The sequence below is a fragment of the Penaeus monodon genome, chromosome 20 (genome assembly GCF_015228065.2).
Source record: "Penaeus monodon isolate SGIC_2016 chromosome 20, NSTDA_Pmon_1, whole genome shotgun sequence".
NCBI lineage: Eukaryota > Metazoa > Arthropoda > Malacostraca > Decapoda > Penaeidae > Penaeus > Penaeus monodon.
The window spans coordinates 42,617,176-42,617,521 of record NC_051405.1 but is presented as its reverse complement, the minus strand read 5'-3'; the positions used below and the strand labels follow the sequence as shown (position 1 = coordinate 42,617,521).

Genomic DNA, 346 nt, shown 5'->3' with positions numbered 1-346 from the left:
TACTGATTTGGATTTTAGTTTACATGTGAATGAACTGCTAATCTGTACATTTGCATTTGTAATTACCTGTCTTTCTTGGACTCGACGAAATTCCTATGGAAAAAAGGAAGGTGACCTCGATCTCTTGAAAAGAAAAGTTTAGAATTACAGAAAATCGATTGGTAAAAACTCTCCGAAAACCTGGCCTTTGAACAGAGAGAAAGGTTCAACTCGTATGCCCGTGTTCAGCTCATGGTAGAGAACCTTTGTGTAGTTATTGAAAGGCACCTTGCGTAAAATCTCTCAAAAAAAACAACTCGCTTTCAACAGAGAAAATTAAATCACACACATGAACGCCGCTTTACTG

General features: G+C 37.6%; 1 protein-coding gene across 1 annotated transcript in view; it reads left to right on the top strand.

Annotated features, from left to right (window-relative positions):
* The window catches only part of LOC119585843 (C-Maf-inducing protein-like), a 130,578-nt gene that overhangs the window by 58,770 nt on the left and 71,462 nt on the right, over positions 1-346 (top strand).